The 19,906-nt window shown below is 41.5% G+C and overlaps 1 long non-coding RNA gene across 1 annotated transcript in view; it reads left to right on the top strand.

The window, feature by feature from the left end:
* LOC144370390 (uncharacterized) overlaps positions 1 to 18,257 on the top strand; it is a 52,976-nt gene extending 34,719 nt beyond the window's left edge. Inside the window, exons 3-4 of the long non-coding RNA XR_013430368.1 lie at positions 6,314 to 6,443; positions 7,048 to 18,257. This is a non-coding gene — a long non-coding RNA (uncharacterized LOC144370390). The remainder of the gene's footprint in view (positions 1 to 6,313; positions 6,444 to 7,047) is intronic.
* The last annotated feature ends 1,649 nt before the right edge of the window (positions 18,258 to 19,906 follow it).

The raw sequence follows: 19,906 nt of genomic DNA, 5'->3' as shown, positions 1-19,906 counted from the left end.
GAAAAATCACCAATTTTATGTCCATTTTGAAATTAAAATATATTATAGATCTGAAGTTCTCTTGTAGTGTGGGCTCCATACTTATTGAGAGTTTTATCACCATTTAAATTTTTAAAACAATATATTTGGCAACAGAGGCATGTTACATATAAAAAGGATTCAGTTCTGTTGGCATATCCTACTTAATAACCGAGACCCCTTTCCTGATCTTATCCTGATATCTGGGCCCAGGGAGGAGCCTACCTTCTTTCAGCCTTCTGTCCACTCTGGACAGAAGTAGCCTCTGTGGAGGATGGTAGAGGAAAAGCGGTTTTAGACTTTTTAGACCAAGTCAATTATACAACTATAGATGAATTCCTTAATTTTTATTTGGTGGAAGGTGTTTACTGCCCACCTTTCATAGAACAGTTGAAACAGACTATCACTGGGGTATGTTCTTTAGAGAGTTCCATTTTCATTTTTCACTATAGTCCTATGATGGCTGTCAGGTAGGCTAGTATATCAGTCTGCAGTTTATGTGTTAATCATGCAGGAAACCTGTTAAAAATGAAATTGTTCCCTTCCCTCTAACTTTCTGCTGAATTTGGGGTGTGGAATCTGTGCCTTTGATGTGTACTTCAGTCGTGTGACTCTGATATAGGCCTGCCACAGACTATACAGTTTGAGGAAATTAAGAGTTGACAATTCTGTGAGACAGTTTTATCACTGTTTAATCTTTCAAAAACAATACATTTGGTAACAGTCAGGAGTGTTACATGTGAAAATGATAAAGTAGAGATTTTACTAAAACACAGTTTTACAAAATTCTGGTATTTCTTATGTGCAGAATTTCTAATAGATTTTTTGTTCTAAGGAGAAGGGCATTAGAATTTGCCATTTCTTTAATTAAGAAGTCTGGGAAAATACAAATAGGAGATTTTATAACTTTAACTATTTTGTGAACAAAATATTTGCATGAGGATGTTTAATATACAGATTATGAAACAATGATTTTAACATTCTTGTAAATGTTTCTACGAAAGCCTCAAGAATAATTGACAAGTTCAATTTATCAAATTTAATGGGTTTCTAAATCCTTATCTGCTTATCAAACAGAATCTTAATTAGAACAGTAATTGAGTAACCAGCTGCCTCTTGTGTTCACTCTAGGAACTTTTATGAAAACATTGTGGAGCTCATGTAAGGTCATTCATTGTTTTTTGAGTTGCTAAATAATAACTTTGTTGTAGACTTCTAAAAATCCAGGTATTAAGGAAATCTGTAGGAAGATAAACATTGCTAGGAGCTTTGCAGTAGTTAATCTGATACTCTCTTCTTAGTGGGTTAAGATAGGGAAAACAACAACAACAACAACAAAAACCCTTCTTCAGTACCACAGATGGGAGAAAATCCCCCCTCTTAGGTTCTTCCTCCATGAGCATAAGCCTGCTTAAACTGTAGGAGAATTGGGAAAGCCCTCAGAGCTGGGTGCTATCGGTTTCAATATTATTAATCTGTATCTCTTTGTGACTTTGGACATTGTACTTAATCTCTTAAAGCTCAGTTTACTCATTTTTAAAATTGAACTGCTGCTGCCTGCCTCAAGGGAAGAAGGATTGTGGAACTTGTACTCATTTATTCATTTAGTTGTTCAGTGTAATACTACAAAGATTGAGTACCTCTTCTGTACTAGGTACTGTTTCAGGCATTGGTACAGCAAAAATAAAACTGCTAAAAGACCCTGTGCTCGTGAATTCTAGTGATGAATGCCATTTTACATTAGGTGATTGAGATAGATGTCACTGAGAAGGTAACTTGAAGACCTGAGGAGGATGAGGATGTCATGTGGTTATCTAGGAAAGAACATTTTGGGCAGAAGGAAAGTAGATGCAAAGTCCCTGAGGTAAGGCCTTAGCTGTGAGTGTTATTAGAGCAGAAGGAATGAAGGTGAGTTTAGAAATATATGAGGTTAGAGAAAGTGATTGGGCCAGATCAACATCTAATGTTTAAACCACTACCACTACTACCACCACCACTAGTACTACTACTGCTATTACTACTACTACTACTACTACTACTACTACTACTACTACTACTACTTTTTACTTAGCCCTATTAAAAAAGCAGGTCTTCTGAGGGCAGGGGGTTTTATGTGATAGAGAATTCTGAATATGCAACTTGGAAATTCTTTTCCTATTCATAGTGGAGAATGCGGAGCTACTGAAGGAATCAGAGAAGGAAAGTACAGCTCTCAGAGGAACCTTATACAGGGGCTTGAGGGGTAGACTAAATGTTACTATTTTGTTATTCATTATGAGTCCAAAGAGTAATTGGTAGAAATGACTGTGAATGTTTACAAAGCATTATATGGACTATTTTTTGGAATCATGTTGATTAATGAAAAATGCTAATTGTTTGCACCACACTTATTTTTCAACTGCTTCCTATTTTTCCCCTAATTGTGGAAAATTCCTCAGTGCATTTTATTTAGGAATTTTTTCTTCATGACTTATTTTTGCTTCAAAGATTGATTCTTAATTAAAAAATAATTTGTTTAAATGGAACATTTTTTATTATTTTATTTTGTGTCTAATTTCTTTTACATTCCCTGACACTTATCTCTGTATTTTTTGGAATAATTTTTATTTATATATATTAAACATGTAGAAAAATGCACAAGTCACACAGGCATAGTGCAGTAAATTTTTAAAAAGTGAATACACCTCTGTACACAGCATCCAGATCAAGAAATAGAGCATTGTGAATACCCCAGAAGCCTCCTTTGTGCCCTCCCTGACATTTTTTTTTAGAACCAGGGGTTGAACCCAGGTTGCTTAACCACTGAGCTGCATCTCCAGCCCTTTTAAAGATATTTTATTTGAAAACAGGGTCTTGCTAAGTTGCTTAGGCCTTGCTAAGTTGCTGAGGCCGACTTTGAACTCATGATCATCCTGCCTTAACCTCTCCAGCTGCTAGAATAACAGGAGTGTGCCACCTCGCTTGGACTTTGTGGCCCCTTTCTGTCACTGCTGTCCCTCAAAAACTCTACATATAAATTAATTTTTCCTGTTTTGATTTTTATATAAATAAAATTATATGGCATACACTATCTTCTGGCTTCTTATGTTTTTGAAATTAAAAAGTTATTCTCATTGCTGCCTGAATGTCCCAAGGAAAACAGGGCAGAGGCTGGGAGGGTCAACCACTCAAGAAATGCTTCCTACTCAGGCCAGAGAGAAGAAAGCGGCTCAGTTGGGACGCGGGTCTGGACCCCCACTTGCTACCTGGAGCTCAGTTCCACAGGGAAAACCCTTCACATGGATCTGTGACTCAGGACCTGGGGAGCTGGGGCTGGAGGGCGCACTGGAGCCCTAAGTCAATGTTTCCAGAGCAAACACCACCACCAGAAGTGGCAAGGTCACTGACACACCACATGGCTCTCCCCAGCTAGGGCCAGGTCCCTTTAGGAACATTGTTATCATTCCTGGATCCGCCATCCCGGCCCTGGCGCTGCCATCCCGGCCCTGGCGCTCTGATACTCCTCAATTGGTCCATTCAAACAGAGCCCCATTTTGCATATTATTCTTAATAAATATTCATAGTTCAAGCCATAATGGCCCTTTCAAGGCTCCTGCTTTGAATGCATGTTAACAACAGAGTGTCTTTGTATACTTACATGTAAAAATACACTGACCACCCTGTGGATATGCAGCATATATATTTATAAATAGTTATCACTGAGTCATGGCTGACATTTTCAAAATGCTGTATTTGAACTAGACCTCGTTTTTTTCTGTCTCCCAAGCTGAGAGGCCAGAAGAGGTTAATTAATCCAATTTTGCCTAATAATGTGTGGCGTAATGATCTATTATAGTTAATTGCAACCATTTGAGTTTATGAAAAGCTAAGCCCATGATGAAACTATGAAGAAAAAAATAATTGCAATTACACTAGGGGAAAAAACCACACCGCTGGGTGTGAGTTAATTGTTGCCCAAACTCCCATTATAAACAAACAAAGTGTGTGGGGACAAATGATTCTACTGTGAAAACAACATGAAAATGGTTCATATAAATAAAAAGTCCAGGGATCAGAAGTAAATTTCTCCCAATTGATTTGATGCTACTTCCCCTTTCTTATTTTATTTTATTTTATTTATTTATTTATTTATTTTTTTGGTTACAAGGATTGAACCCAGGAGTTAACCACTGTGCCACATCCTTGGCCTCTTTTTTTTAATAATATTTTTTTATTCGTAGAATCCCACTGGTTATACAGTTATATATAGAGAGTAATAATGTTTACTGATTCATTCTATTATCTTTCCTACCCCTATACCCCTTCCCTTCCCTTCATTCCCCTCTACCTAATCTAAAGTAATTCTATTCTTCCCTAGCTCCCTGCCCCATTGTGAATCAGCATCTGTATATCAGAGAAAACATTCAGCCTTTGGTTTTTTGGGATTGGCTTATTTCACTGAGCATGATATTCTCCAGCTCCATTCATTTACCAGAAAATACCAGAATTTCATTCTTCTTTAAGGCTGAGTAATATTCCATTGTATATACCACATTTTTTTTATCCATTCATCTGTTGAAGGGCACCTAGGTTGGTTCCATAGTTTAGCTATTGTGAGTTGAACTGCGATAAACATTGATGTGGCTGCATCACTGTAATATGATGATTTTAAGTCCTTTGAGTATAAACTGAGAGGTGAGATAGCTGGGTCAAATGGTGATTCCATTCCAAGTTTTTTGAGAAATCTCCATACTGCTTTCTGTTTTGATTTTCATTTCTCTAATTGCTAAAGAGGTTGAACATTTTTCCATGTATTTGTTGATCAATTGTATTTCTTCTTCTGTGAAGTGTCTGTTCAGTTCTTAGCCCATTTATTGATTGAGTTATTTGTATTATTATTATTATTATTATTATTATTATTATTAAGTTTTTTGAGTTCTTTACATATCCTGGAGATTAATGCTCTATCTCAGGTACATGTAGTAAAGATTTTCTCCCATTCTGTAGACTCTCTCTTCATGTTACTTTTTTATATTCTATTTAGAGACAGGGTCTTACTAAGATGATTAGGGCCTTGCTAAGTTGCTGAGACTGGTTTTGAACTTGTGATCCTTCTGCCTCAGCCTCCTGAGCCACTGGGATACTTCTCCTTTCTTGACACTTAAATAGGGCACTGTATTGCAGGTATATTCATGTCCAAGGTTATCTAGTGGTTAAGTTTGTGGCTAGGGCTGACACCCTGAGAAGTTTCATTCAGTCCATATCATGGCTCAGACACAAGCTTCTGCCTGAAGTACCTGGCATGATTTTTTTCTGCACTGTGAAACTATCTCTACTGGTGGAAAAGCTTACCAGGCTTTGCAACTATTGGCTTCTATTGACCAATCAAGCACATGCCTGACTCTTAGGACAACAGCATATACCCACCTCCAGGCTGGATCCCATCTCCAGGCTGGACTGCTCACAGTATCTGCCCTGCACGCCACAGCTATGGGTGTTTTTTTACATCCCAACCCTTACTCTGCTGTGCTTGTGATCCTTCCCCCACTCCAGCAGAGTAGGGGCTTCCTTAGGACTGTGACAGTCATTTTTTTCCTCTATACTCTGGCAATAGTAGTTGCCCAGCCCCTTAATAAAGTTTTAAATGAATAAACAAAAGAAAGAATGAATGAATGAGTACATTTTCCTTCCTTACAGGCCTAAGTCAGCACAAATCACTTGTTCTTTTCCCCAAAAGTGTCCTTTGTTTCTTCTCCCTGAGGGGACTGTTTCATGGGTTTCTTGAATCCTTCCCAGGCACACAGTAGTGTAACCACAAGATCAGCTACCTAATTTGTAGGGCCCACTGAAAAATGAAAATGCAAGCCTCCTACTTTTAATTATTATTCTAATAATTTTGAAGCTTAAAAATTCTTTAAAATTCACAAACTTAAATTATTGGGACTGGGGTTGTGGCTCAGCGGTACAGCACACACCTACTGTGCTTGAGGCACTGGATTTGAACCTCAGCACCACATATAAAAATAAAAAATAAAAGTATTGTATCCACCTACAACTAAAAAATGTTTTAAAAAATATTAAATTATTAAGAAGTATTAAGAATTTCAAAACAGAGCTGTATTAATCCTTTCTAAGAGCCAGGCCATGAGTCTGGCCCATGGTCCATGGTTGCAGGTCCATGAAGTCTGCTGTGTCTAGCCACCTATTTGAAATTACCCTGCATGCCATGCCCTTTTATCTGGTAACTGCAACTTTTATTTGAGGACCCAACTATGTATGTAGCTTGCTTGGGACTAACATCACCTCACTATTCCAGGTGTGGATGTGTGATCTGACCTGGCCAATGAGAGAACTGCATCCTCCTGGCCATGATTGGTTTAAGGATGGGCATGTGACTCAAGCATAACCAATGAGAATATGCCTCAGAATTTTGCTTCAAAAAGGAGGTACTTTTTCCTTGTGCTGTTAACTTGGTCATCAGTTGGGAAACCCTGCCTGGGAAAAAACTGATACTAAAAAAGCAGGGCTGAAATGATGAGATGAGATTCCTGCCAACATCTGATTGAGCTGATCTTCTATTTGTTTCTGTTCTTTCTTTCATTCCTCTTCTTGTTCTTTTAAAATATGAACCAATAAATTTCCTACTTGGCCTAAGCCAGCTTATGTTGGTTTCACTCACTTGAAACTGAGAGAGACCTGACTAATGGGTTGGAGCTTAATAAATGCCTTTCAGTTTGAATGATATACTGCAAGGACTTGAAGGAGTCCATTGTTTAGTTCTAGTTCTGTCACCGTTCTCTGCTTGGTTTCTTCGGACTGGAATATCAAGGCAGGAAATAGAATAGCCCAAAAGCTGTGACTGGGTTATTAAAATGAGAATTTAATAGTATGTTAAGGATTATTTCTTATCCATGCTCATTTTTTATGTGTGTAGAGGGAGGCAGAAGGGGAAGGCCTTTCTGCTTTGGGGATTTGAAAACAGTTTTTAACATTAAATGTGTCTACTTTTTATAATATGAAAGGATCATTATTAAGTTTATTTTTTCATAGAATTTGAAGAGAATCAACTCAGACCATCTTGCCTTTCCAGACCGAGCACTGGTTCCAAATAGCTAACTCTGACCAGCCATGCCAACCCTTCCTGTGAGGACAAGTTTAGGGGTACACAGCAGTCCAGGTGAGCCCCATTCTTTCTCACCCCAGGACTCAGCCTGCTGCTCCTCCCTCTCTGCTCAGCGTCTACCATCTTCAGGCCATTTGGGGGCTTACTGACTTGGGCTTACCCACAGCCCTGCCTGCATCCTTTCACCATAGTTTCATTTGGACTCTTGAGCCAAGGTCTCAGTTTGCTGATTCCACTGCCAACAGCAAACATTATCTATCTTCTGGATATGCTGGCAAGGAAACCATTTTTTTGTTTTGTTTTGTTTTACCCTTCGGGGCCCGCCAAAATCAGAGGCCAGTTAATCTTCCTGGTGATCTCATCTGAGTATGCTTCTCATCTGCCCAGAATGGAGCCTAATCTGTGCTTGGCTGCAATGCTGTGAAAGCCCCACCTCATTCATCTGCCCCTGAAGGTGACCTGATAGCCATTGCTGAGGATGGTGCTGGGTTGTCCTCTTTCCCCCTGAGTTTCCTGTTCTATCTGCTCCCACAGATCCTTCACTGAATCCTTTTTGCCTTTTTGAAGCTTGATAATTCCATGGATTCCACCTGTCCTATGCCCTCTCATGGCTCTCAGGTAGAACCTTCCAGTACCTCTCCCCAGCACCAGTCCTGCCATCTTCCTGGATAAGCTGAATATTTTTTTTGTCTCAGCCAGTATCCTAACCTCAAATTTGTTTACCTCCTCAACTTCAGTGACCTCCTCTCTCCACCACTTCAGCTGTGACTATGTCTTATGCGTTCTCAAAACTCAGAACTGAAATGTTAAGCTCCAAACCACACCCTCTCTTTTTCTTTTCTTTCTTCTTTTGGTATAGGGGATTCAACCCAGGACATTTATACCACTGAGTTATATCCCTAGCTCCTTTTATTTATTTATTTTTTCTAGGCAGGGTTTTGCTAAATTTCTGAGACTACCCTTGAACTTGTGATCATCCTGCCTCAGTCTCCTGAGTCTCTGGGATTGTAGGTGTGTGCCATTGTGCCTGGCCTCAAATCCCATTTCCTAACTTCAATTCCCTTCAGTTCCTTGGTTTCCGGCAATAATACTGTAAGACATTTAGCATTTTTGTTTATAAAGACCCATGGACAATGGACAAATCCATTTTCCCTGAATTCACACATTCAGAGCCAGGAGTGTAGCTTAGTGACAGAGCACTTGCCTAGCAAGTGTGAGGCCCTGGATTTCATTCCCAAGACAAACCAAAAAAACAAAAACAACAACAACAAAATCATATTCAGCAAATATCTATTGACTCCACACGTGTGCCCAGCAGTGCCTGGCACCGCACATAAACCTTCACTGTATTGGGAGGAGGTTGCAGTGACCTATTGCTGTGTAATGAACCTCTCCAAAACTTAGTGTCTTTAAATAATAAGAATTTATTAAGCTTCAAAAATCTCTTCTAGAATTGGGTCAGGACCAGGTTAGGCAACTCTTCTGCTGAACTGTGTCATTGGCATCATTGGGGTCATTCACTCATCTACAGGCAGTAAATAGCTGGTGTGGGCTGATGGGTCCATCACTCATGTCTCTTTTATATGCTCCTAAACATGTCCTCTCTGACTCCATGGAAAGCCTGCAATTTCTTACAACATGGCGGTCTTAAGGTAGTCAGACTCGTTACATGGTAGCTAGTTTCCAAGAGTAAAATCGAAAGTGAACAGCCCAGGTAAAAGTTAGACCCAGCATCCTTTCTGCCTCATTCTGTCATTCAGAGAAAGTAATAAGAAATAGTAAGTCCAGTCCAGATTCAGCGGAAGAAGAAATAAGCCTCGCTTCTTGACAAGTAGAGTAACGTAAATGTACAGTGAGAGGAGAAAGTAAGGGTGGCCATTTTGAAGATTATCTCCTAAAGAGGAGAGAGACATTAAATATACAAAAACGGGAAAATACTAGGTAATAAGAGCTGCTCGGAGAATTGAAACAGGATGACTTGACAGAAAATGACCTATAGATTGAGGGAGTTGTCAGGGAAAATCTCTCTGAGAAAATGATATTTAAATATCCTAAAAGGCAAGAAATGTCCAGCTGTGTAAGGTCTAGGCAGGAGGAAGATCTAGTAAAAGCTCTAGAAGGGGGATGAGCTGAGCATGTTTAAGAACTAGAAATGAGTGTATGTTAGGGGTTTAGACAAAGACAGAGCAGGAGGGTTAGGAAGAGGGTAGACAGGCAGGAGGGGCCATATCAAGTGAACTAGGGGAAGAAGATTGGACCATACTCCCAGCCCAGCTCATGAAAGCCACTGAAGGGTTTCAAGCAGACAAGGGACACAGTACAACTTACATTATTAAAAGGTCCCTCTGGCTGCCTCATAGACAACAGGCTGTGAAGAAAAGTATGGAAATAGCAAGACCTGTCAGGGGGCGGCAGCAGGAGCCCAGGACAGAGGACATGGTGGCTTGCTCTGGGTGCTGGCTGCCAGGAGGAGGAAAAGCAGAGATAAATTTGGGAAATGGACCAGCAGGCAGTCGTGAGGATTGAGCCTGTTTTGTCTTGGTTCAGTCTCCTTCATGCCTGGACGATCAAAACTCCTGCACATTCCTCACCCAAACTCAGACCTCAGAGCTAGTGCCCCTCCTTAAACTGGCATTTTAGAGTTTTCTAGATAATTTTAAATTCATTGTCTTTGCATATCAGGGAGCCCTTCATGACAGGCTCTGCCTTCCCATGTGTTAGATCTCTTTCCTGTCCTTGTCCCCCATCTGCCCTTTGCTCCAGCCATGCCTAATTTTTCTGTTCCCTGATCCCATCAGCCTGTGCCTGGCATGGGCTGTTTCTTCTACCTAGAATCCTTCTTCTCCCTCATTCCATTATTTCACATACCCAACTTCTATTACTCCTTTAAAATATAACAGTGTCAGCTCTTCCACTAAGCCTTGTTTATTTAGATGGTTATGCAGCACGGCAGCATAGATATCCAAGTCCTTGTTTGTCTTTTCCAGTTAACTGGGTAGGGACAGTCACTGCAACCTGGTGGAGTGTTCCAGAAGCTGACACTAGCATGTTTGCCATAGTTTGCTCTTGGAGTCTGAAAATGTACATTACAAGATCAAATCATAGCAGAAAGAGATATTTGTAGATCCTGTTATAAGGTCCTCTGTTCTTTTCAGCTGATACTGGGAGGCTACCCTCACCACCTTAGAGGCCTGCAAGTCTTCAGGGGAGAACTTATGTAAGTTCCCCATTGCTCAAGCTTCTCCAGGAAGCATCTGCCCTCTGTACTTGGGACAATCAACATCACTGCTGGTAACAGTATTTACTCCTGGCAGAAGGAGGACTCTAATCGCCATTTTCCCCTAGGAATGGTTTCTGGGAAAATCTGAAATGCTTACTGCTGGCAACACAAAGTTTAATGTGATACTTTAGGTCACAGGCTCTAAAATCCAGAGCCAGAGCTGGTCATTGCCTCTGATCTTCAGATTCTCATAGCCATTTGCCCAATGGTCTTCCCTACCTGGATGTCCACCAAACTTGGCAGATCTAAAATTGCACTCATCACCTCTCTTGCCCTCACATACCCCTGACTGGTAGTTCACCAGTGAGCAATGAGAGGATGAATCATTGGTGGATATTTTTTGGGTTACTCTCCTCTTCATTTCTATTGCCAGAATTCTGGTCCAAGTCCTTGGTTTCTCTGGTCTACATAGCCACATTGTCCCCTCCACCAACCTTCTACCCTCCTCTGCTTTCCAGGGAATTTGTCAATATGCTAATCTAACCTTGGCCTTTCCCCCTGTCTGAAATATGTTAATTCCCACCACTGGTTACCAAACTGCATGCGGATCACGTAGAGAGCTTCTTAAAAGTACAGATTTCTTGTACTTTATTCTTTTTCATGGAATAAAGTGTTGCCCAATTCTAGAATAAAAAAAAAATAAAATCAATAGAGATTATTGTTTTTTAAATGCAGATTCTGCTGGTTTTGGTAGCACATGCCTCTAGTCCCAGCTAGTCGGAAGGCTGAGGCAGAAGGATTGCTTGAGCCCAGGAGTTTGAGGCCAGCCTGGGTAACACAGTAAGAACCTGTCTTTTAAAAAGAAAAAATATTGTTTTAAAAAATGCAGATTTCTGAATCCCTTTCCATATCCAATAAATCTGATATTCTGCTGGGTGGGGACCAACAGAAGCATGCCTTTAATTGGTGCCCAAGGATTCTGATAGAGCCTGGACATGCACCCGGAGAATAGCTGTGATCCACAGGATAAAGTTAAACTTTGTGGTTCACTCTCCCTGCCCTTCTCATGTGTCCCTTGTCCCCTGTCAGGCAAGGTCCTCCTCATCTTCCCTGCCTCCTCTACTCTTTCCCCACACACCTTGCTCTCTAAGGTACATCTCATTTTCCCCTTTGCTCTTTTTGCCTGGTGTCAGGAATGTCCTCCTGATTGACCCCCTGTATGGGGCAACTCTTAGCTATATCTTTTATAGCTGATGCAAGGTATCAGCATTACCTGGGAGCTTGTTTCGAATGCAGAATCACAGGCCCTTCCCCAGCCCTGCTGAAGCAGGCCGTCAGTGCTTCCTGTGCACATCAGCAAATAAGAAGCACAGACCTACAACGTGGTTCAAAAGCCACTCCTCCAGGAAGCCATTCCAGACACACTCATCAAGTAATCATTCTTCCAAACCAATACCAGGAATTGTGACCACCGTAATTGCAACATCTCAAAAGTTAGGACTTTCATAGTTCAGTTCCAGAGAACTGTCAGGTTTAAAGTGGCCCAAGGGATATTTTATCCCTAGGCAGCCCCCAAGTCAAGAAAATATCCTCTCTCCTTCCTGTGGTCCCATGCCTGTCTCCTACCCACTCTCTGCTGGTGCTCAGCCCACAGGAGGTGCGTCATCTAGCTGGGTCCCCCTGCCTACTCTGGTTCTCTTTCAGCTCTCTCAGCCTTTCTTCTGAGAAAACAGCCAGAATGGCCTAGTCTTTTTCTGCTGGCAGGAGGAGTGAGGTCAGCAGCACCTTATAGTTTCAGTGGGTTCTGAGCCCCTCCCTGTCTTGGTAGAAATATTTCCAGGGAAAGTTCTGGATTCCTTTTCTAAGATGTAGGGCATCTATACCAAAAAAAAAAAAAAAAAGCCTCAGTGGATAAGAGAGAGAAGCCCTAGGTCAGCTGTCTACCAGCTGCTCTGAGTCTCAGCCAGGGCTCTGGGCAAGAAAAAGCTCAATGCTCTTGGCATCTACCTAAGCATGGAGACTGGAGATCACCAGTCTGCGGCAGGCTGGGTGTCTGGCGCATGTGGAAGTTCTCATTGAAGTGTTCCCTGGAGCCATTAACTCCTTCAGGGGGACACTGGTCATCTAAGGAGCTCCCAGCTGAGTCCTGGGTTGCTTTAGCAGAAGAGTGAGGAACCGAGGCTGTGGGCCCTGGCGTGACTGTGCTCACCTAGGACATTTATGGTATATTTATTTATTTTTTAGGCTGAATGGAGGTGAGAGGGTTCTATTATTGGGTATGAGGTGAGAACTCTTTGTCATAATCTAGATTTTGATAGTGGAATATTTCCCTTCCTCATTTAAAAAATATGACTGTTTATGGCATATAGGGGCCATGTATCACATGTGCTATGCAATAGTATTAGATGTTTGACTTTTTATTTTTTAAAAGCATTTCTAAAGATTAAACTCAGGGCCTCCTGCTCGCTGGGTGAGTGCTCTACTACTGAGCTATATTCCAGCCCCTAGAAACTTGACTTACGTTGTCCTAGTGAACATATCTTTTTCAGAGTTGAAAATGAGACCCAGAAGCTCATGTAGCTTTTAGAACCTGAAGTAGAACCTTGCACTTCTGATTGCCACCTCCCCACCCCTTCCTCTGTAGGCCTTCCAGAAGCATACCATGGAAACTTATTCCAGAGGATCTGCTATGGCCCAGTGAATTGGGGACCATCCAATGAATCATACCCTTCTTTGTTTCAGGATGCCATAAGAGGAAATCACAGAAGGAACAGCTCTTCTGAGTTTGTTTCTTCTTTGGGCAAAGAGGTGCAGTGAAGAATGTTGTCAAGTAGGAAATCAACCCAAGCTTCCACACCCTTCTGAAGAGTCCCATTGCATATTAAAATGTTTAAAGCTTTATAGTAAAGAAATCTGTTTTATTCCTTCTAACCCAGTGCTTCCCAAACTTATTTTTTCTTGGCATTCTTATCAACTTCCCACAGGCACTGTGAGAAAAGCTGGGTCCCATCAGGCTGATTGTCCTCCATCAAATGTCTAGAGAATTTTTTATCGTAGGCCCAGAGTCAGACATTACTCTTAGAAAACACTGGGAACAAAGAGAATGATTCAATAATTTGAAGAAAAATAAAGGCAAGAGTTTTTGTTCTTTTGCAGGCTTTTTTTCTCTTTGGCTATTCTAAATGAATAGGTTGAAGAATTGGTTTTAGTTGAATTTCTTCCCGTTAATCTTTTCCAGCACTCCAGTGCCACCAGGGAGGGTGGAAATGACTGCTTTTAATAGTGATTAGAGAGGGCCCCATGGTTAGGTCAAATCAGGACTTCACTTCCTCCCCTTCTGTGTGTGCATTAGCGAAGCCTGTAAGAATGCTTCTCCATGGCCACTGATCCCAGCCAGGAGCCTGCCAGGAGCCTGGACAGCTGGCAGCCGCTCTTACCAGAGCTCTACCACCAACCTCCCCCTCTTCCTTCATCCTCTTGTCTCCCTACCCTCTTACTTCTCTGTGATTCTACCCTGGTTAGAAATTTCTTATTGGTTTAATGGTTTACAGAAAGAAGGCCTTGAAGTTCTGCTCAATTGGTATTTGAATGCAGATGGAAACACACTGTAGCTCTTTACTTAGAACAGTGCATGCACTCTCCTCCTATAGTCCTCAGAACTAAGAAGGGGGAGGGGTTTGGGCAACAGGAAGGACAGGCTTAGCCCTCAAGGTAACCAAGGTGCAGGTTGATTTCTCATCCATACCCACTTGCTCCCCCTCCTGTCCATCCTTGGTCCTCACTCTCTTCTGTGGGCTCACGTCTGTCCCACTCTGATGCAGTTTTAAGAGATAGGGCCATAGGAGGAAGGACTGGTAGATTTGTGCAACCTTCGCAGGCTGCAACTTGAACCTCTGGGCTACTATCTGCTGGGTAAGATTGGGCTTGTGAGATATGACTTGCTAGGGCAACAGAGAGATGCTCAGCTCCCTCTGCCTGCTTCACAGGACACAAAAACAATGTGACCAAGAAGGACAGTTTGCAGAATCAATGGCAGGACACCAGCTGAGAGGCAGCTCTGAGATGGGCTTCTGGAGCTTCCCTCACTTCCTCCAGCCCACAGTGTGTGTCTTCCTTCCCTGTGACTTCAACACCTGCCTAGTTCAACCTTCCCTCTCTCAGGATTCATACCTCCTGACCTCCTCACCTCCCACTTCTTCCTCCTTATTTCCAAAACAATGTCTCACATCCATCTGTCTCTCTTCTGTGGCCTCTGCCAGAGTTTGAGTCTCTATTTTTCCCCTGCCATCAGTAGTCATGTCTCTCCTTCTTCTCTTTGGTGGCTTCCCTGAACTAAAAGTCTTTTCAGTGACCCATTTTCTGGCCCCTGCCCCATCTCAGACCCTGTCTCTGCTCACTGTAAGAGGCTTGCTTCCTGTCAGTTCTGAGCAGGGCTGGCCCGAGGAGCCTGAGACAGTGCAGTCACCTGGGACCCAGCTCCTGGAAGGAGCCATGTGCCTGGGTGTAATGCACTGTTGTCACCATCTTGAATCTGTGTTCTTTAAGTGAAGTTAGATGGGAAAATGGGACATGCCATCTGTACTGGACTGGGAACCTCACCAAGTCTGTATTCCCACCTCCTGCCATCCCCTTCCTCCCTGGCCAGGTACATTGGCAGAGGGAAGCCCACATTCTGCCATTGTCCTTTACCCCTGAAAGGGGCTTGGGTTGGGTGACAAGGAAGGCTGGAGTGAGGCGTGTTGGGGTGGCATCTCTGTATAGGCACAGCAGAGTCTTCTCTGCCTACTAGGGAGCCCCTGGTGCCTTTGGCAGGGTCTTTCATCCTGTCTGGCCCAATGCAGATACTAAGCACGTCCCAGGACAGAGGTCATAATCTTGTGGGGTTTCCCATCTGCCATGGGTAGGGGTAATGAGCCCCTGGTGTGGAAACTGATTCTCCCACCCCAGCCAGGGTCACATTTTCATTTGTTTATTAAATGGACTTATCAAAATTTACAGCCAGTACTTTTTCTAACAGTTTTGGGGCCTCCGTCCAGATGCTCTTCCCCTGGCTGTCTTTCCCATCTTTAGGGCCATGCACAGCCCACCTCCTCAGATAGTTCTACCCTCCTGCTCTTATCCAAGGCAGCCCCAACCTGTTTCTGTGTTTTCTTCATATTGTGCATCATAATTTGTAATAATGCATTTGTTTTGTTGCTTGTATTGTATTCTGCACAAATATTAAGCTCCAGGAGGGCAGGTTGCTACCTGTCTTGTTCAGTTAGATCCATGTCACTTATCAGTCTTCAGTACAGTGTTTGTCATGTAGTATATGCTCAACAAATATTTGTTGAATTAATAAATAAATTTATTTCAAATACTGCATGGAGAATAAATAACAAACACATCCTGTATGCTTAAATTAATAACATTTTATGGAAGATTTTTTAAAAGAAAATATTGGGGACAATTATACACAAATAATAATACAAATCCTCTAGCCGGATACAATGGCACATGCCTATAATCTCAGCAATTTAAGAGGCTGAGGCAGGAGAATCACAAGTTCAAAGCCAGTCTGACAACTCAGCAAGACCCTATCTCAAAAAATAAAAAAAAAATACAAAAAGGGCTGTGAATGTAGCTCAGTAGTAAAGCACCACTGGGTTGAACTCCAGTACTAGAAAAAAAAAAATTCTGCAAATATTATTTTTTAAGTTGCCCTTTTTCTCTCCAAAACAAATCTGCAAGGATCTTTTCATATTGGTCTAATAGATCAATTCATCATTTTTAATTGTTAAATAGTTTTCCACAGTGTGCTGTAGCAACACATTTGAGTTGTTTCCTACTGTTGAACAACTACGTTATTTAATATTTTGCTGCTGCAAGCAATGCCTCCCCATGCATAAGTTTAAGAATTTCTCAAAGGTAGATTGCAGAACAAATAATTGCTTGGTTCGCACAGTTTGCATAGTGTTTTTTGGGGAGTGGATGTGGGTGGGAGGGGTACTGGTAATGGAATCCAGGGGTGCTTAACCACTGAGCCACATCCCAGCTCTTTTTAAAATATCTTATTTAGAGACAGGTTCTCACTAAGTTGCTCAGGGACTCACTAAGTTACTGAGACTGGCTTTGAACTCGTAATCCTCCTGGCCTCAGCCTCCCAAGCCACTGGGATTACAAGTGTGTGCCGCCATGACTGGCTGGGTTTGCACATTTTAAAAAATAGAATAGATATATGCTTTTGAACCATTGCATCTCCTTGGAACCCCTGAAAGGCAAGGTCAGCAAGGTGTGTGTGGATCTGAGTTGACAGATGGACTGACCCTGTCACTGTTGCTGTGTTGCTTCTTTGGCCTTCTCATTTCCCTTGGTTAATATATTGAAAGTTCTAGCAATGACTCGTCTCAAATGTTTTCCCCTTCTATGTTTCTACTCAGTAACTTTCTCTTCTTCATGGGAGTAGGATGGAATTGGACCAGGAAGGACTTGAAAAAGGTATAAGAGCTGAGAGTGGTGGTGTACACTTATAATCCCAGCTACCTGGAAGGTTGAGGCAGGAGGATCACAAGTTTGAGGCCAGCCCCACCAACTTAATAAAGGCCTTGAGCAACTTAGCGAGACCCTGTCTCAAAATAAAAATTAAATGGGCTGGGAATGTTGTTCAGTGGTTAAGCATTCCTGGCATACACACACACACACACACACACACACACACACACACACACACACAAGTATAAGAAATTATTTGTTTAAAAATAGCAAAGGGGGCTGGGGATGTGGCTCAAGCGGTAGCGCGCTCACCTGGCATGCATGTGGCCCAGGTTCGATCTTCAGCACCACATACAAACAAAGATGTTGTGTCTGCCGAAAACTAAAAAATAAATATTAAAATTCTCTCTCTCTCTCTTTTGAAAAAAACAGCAAAGGAGCTTGGGTTGTGGCTTAGCAGTAGAGCGCTCGCCTCGAATGTGCAGGATCCTGGGTTTGATCCTCAGCACCACATTAAAAAGAATAACTAAATAAGTGAGACAAAGGTATTGTGTCCAACTACAACTAAAAAATTAAATATTTCTAAAAAAATATCCAGAGTATATAAAGAACTCAAAAATTAAACAACAAGAAAACAAATAACCCAATCAACAAATAGACCAAGGACCTGAACAGACACTTCTCAGAGGAGGACATACAATCAATCAAGTACATGAAAAAATGCTCACCATCTCTAGCAGTCAGAGAAATGCAAATTAAAACCACCCTACGATACCATCTCACTCCAGTAAGAATGGCAGCCATTATGAAGTCAAACAACAATACGTGCTGTCGAGGATGTGGGAAAAAGGGTACACTTGTACATTGCTGGTGGGACTGCAAATTGGTGCGGCCAATTTGGAAAGCAGTATGGAGATTCCTCGGAAAGCTGGGAATGGAACCACCATTTGACCCAGCTATTCCCCTTCTCAGACTATTCCCCAAAGACCTTAAAAGAGCGTACTATAGGGATACAGCTACATTGATGTTCATAGCAGCACAATTCACAATAGCTAGACTGTGGAACCAACCTAGATGTCCTTCAATAGATGAATGGATAAAAAAAATGTGGCATTTATACACAATGAATTATTATTCAGCACTCAAAAATGACAAAATCATGGCATTTGCAGGGAAATGGATGGCATTAGAGCAGATTATGCTGAGTGAAGCTAGCCAATCCCTAAAAAACAAATGCCAAATGTCTTCTTTGATATAAGAAGGGCAACTAAGAACAGAGCAGGGAGGAAGAGCATGAGAAGAAGACCACCATTAAACAGGAACAAAAGGTGGGAGGGAAAGAGAGAGAGAAGGGAAATTGCATGGAAATGGAAGGAGACCCTCATTGTTATACAAAATTACATATAAGAGGAAGTGAGGGGAAAGGGAATAAAAACAAGAGAGAAATGAATTACAGTAGATGGGGTAGAAAGAGAAGATGGGAGGGTAGGGTAGGGGAGGGGGGATAGTAGAAGATAGGAAATGCAGCAGAATACAACAGACACTAGTATGGCAGTATGTAAAAACGTGGATGTGTAATCGATGTGATTCTGAAATCTGTATATGGGATAAAAATGGGAGTTCATAACCCACTTGAATCAAATGTATGAAATATGATATGTCAAGAGATTTGTAATGTTTTGAATAACTAAGAATAAAAAATAGCAAAGAAATACTGCTTGGAGTTTTCTTTATATTTATTTATTCTAATCAGTTATACATAATAGTAGAAAGCTCTTTGATTCATTGTACAATATAAAGAATTTTTCACTTCTCTGGTGTGCATGAAGTAGAGTTACACCATTCATGCAATTATATATGCACCTAGGATAATGATGTCCATCTCATTCCACCATCTTTGATTTTTATTTATTATTATTATTATTTTCTGGGGATTGAACTCAGGGGTGATATACCCCTAAGCTATGCCCCTAGCCCTTTAAATTTTTTATTTTGAGACAGAGTATTGCAAAGTTTCCCAGGTTGGCCTCATAAGTTATGATCCTTCTGCCTCAGTCTCCTGAATAGCTAGGACTATAGGCACCCATGCATCACTTCCAGCTTTGATCTTTATTTACTGAAAAATCTGATTCTAGCTCCTGTTGTTGAAATGGACAACAGGAAGGCTTGGAGCCACCCTAGAGTCTATCATGCACTATCTCAATAAGTATTTAAGGAGCATGTTCCAGGCATGTGAGGTTAATCAGAACTCGGATTAATCAGAACATCACTGGTCCTAATGGAGAGGTGGGGTCCTGGGAGCTCCCTGCTGTGAAAATCGATGACTATGTAGTTGGTACAATGGACTAAATCATGTTCTCTCAAAATTCGAATGTTGAATCCCTAACTTCCAATGAAGGCTTTGGGAGGTGTTTAGGTTTAGATGAGGTTATGAGGGTGGGATCTGATCTGATGACATTAGTGCTTTTATGAGAAGAGACACTAGTGTGCACTTGTGTGCACTCTCTCTGTTTCTCTTTCATCTATCATGAGAAGACTTGGAGAAAAACAGCCAGAAAGAGAAATTTTACCAGGACAAAATCAGTTGGCATCTTGACCTTAGACTCCCTAGCTTCCAGACTGGATGGAAAGCTTAGGGAATTGGAACACTTCCCAACCTCCAGAACCACCTGGACTATGGTAATTTTTTATGGCATCACAAACAGACTAAGGCAGTTAGAACCTGGAAAGTGCCATGGGAGGTATATGGGACTTTGGGGCAGTGACTAGTAACCAAAACTGGTACAGAAATATTTCAATATTTTAACCATTGACACTAATCTACTGTGATGTATCAACACTGTTCATAGAGTTCAAATTTTAATAAGAGACAGATAACATACAAAATAAAATAAAGAATGTGTCGAGAGCTGTTTTCTGGTATGGAAAAGAATAAAGTAGATGACAGGATTAGAAAGTGTCCTAGGGAAGCTGAATATTTATGTTGCAGGAAGAAAGAAAGAGAAAGGCATGGTGTCCATCCTCAAGGGGCACTTGCCAGAAGCTGCATATACTGCTTACACTGAAAGCCTCTTGCTAGAGAGAAGATGGGAAAC

This window comes from Ictidomys tridecemlineatus, chromosome 14, assembly GCF_052094955.1.
Source record: "Ictidomys tridecemlineatus isolate mIctTri1 chromosome 14, mIctTri1.hap1, whole genome shotgun sequence".
NCBI classification, from domain to species: domain Eukaryota; kingdom Metazoa; phylum Chordata; class Mammalia; order Rodentia; family Sciuridae; genus Ictidomys; species Ictidomys tridecemlineatus.
Note: the sequence above shows the minus strand (reverse complement) of the source record. Positions and strands in the feature narration are given on the sequence as shown.